At 57.8% G+C, this 929-nt stretch overlaps 1 protein-coding gene across 1 annotated transcript in view; it reads right to left on the minus strand.

Moving 5' to 3' along the window:
• LOC113216755 (epithelial discoidin domain-containing receptor 1-like) overlaps positions 1-929 on the minus strand; it is a 186,908-nt gene that overhangs the window by 22,135 nt on the left and 163,844 nt on the right. The window lies entirely within an intron of this gene.

Consider the following 929-nt stretch of genomic DNA (forward strand, 5'->3'; position numbering starts at 1 on the left):
GAGGAGGAGGAGGGCGGGGGGTGAGGGGCTATCAAGAAGATCCGCTCAGCGAACAGCTCCGCGCGCACAACATAAAGTAACGGAAAGGTCACGTAATTAAAACAGACACGTGGGAGTCAGCAGGCTCGTCCGCGCAAGGGAGAAGGAGTAGGAGGGGAAAGGGGGAAGGGAAGGGCGGTCACGGCGTGCGTTTCCTTCCTTCTAAACCACACGTGCGATTTCTCATATTGTCCGGCTCTCACACCATTTCTCTTACTCACACATTCCTATACTAAGGAGGGTAAAGAAAAAAAATATCCCCCTCACTTTGGTGTGTGTTTCTTGCTGCCTATTTTTTTTCTGTTGTACTTCCCCCTGGCTCGGCCTGGCCGGCTGCCCTCTGCTCGTATTGCATTGCGTAAGACACTAATGCCCCGTGCCGTCCTGCTGCCCTGCCTTCCCCCGGCGGCGGTGGTATGGTGTCCGAGGCAGAGGGGCGGCCAGGGGCGGGAAAGGGGGGGGGGAGGAGCCTTCGCCCGGAAAAGCATGGCGATGGCAGAGCCTGTCGCGGACGAGCCCGGAATTGAAAGTGGCAACGGCGGGCGGGGCAGGAGCGGGGGGCACTGACGTGTACGTCCACCACCGCCGCCACCACCACCACCACGCTGCGCCACGCCCGGTAGGTCATTTCCTGATGATCGGGGCGGTGGCGAAGCGTAGCGCGGTGCGTGACGCGGCCGCGGAGAAGAAAAGCAAATTCCAATCCAAAGCTCAAAGCACAAGTCTGCCCCGTACCCAAAGATTATTGCCGTTAAATCTAGACCCGATCCGATTTGCGTTCAGCTTATTTAGCGGCAGCGTTTAGCAGTCCCCCACTAAAGTTAGGGAATACTTGCCATTGTAAAGATCGAGGGTACGGGGATCTCCACAGGGAAAGACACAGGGATTTG

This window comes from Frankliniella occidentalis, unplaced genomic scaffold (genome assembly GCF_000697945.3).
Source record: "Frankliniella occidentalis isolate FOCC.00 unplaced genomic scaffold, Focc_3.1 Scaffold59, whole genome shotgun sequence".
NCBI lineage: Eukaryota > Metazoa > Arthropoda > Insecta > Thysanoptera > Thripidae > Frankliniella > Frankliniella occidentalis.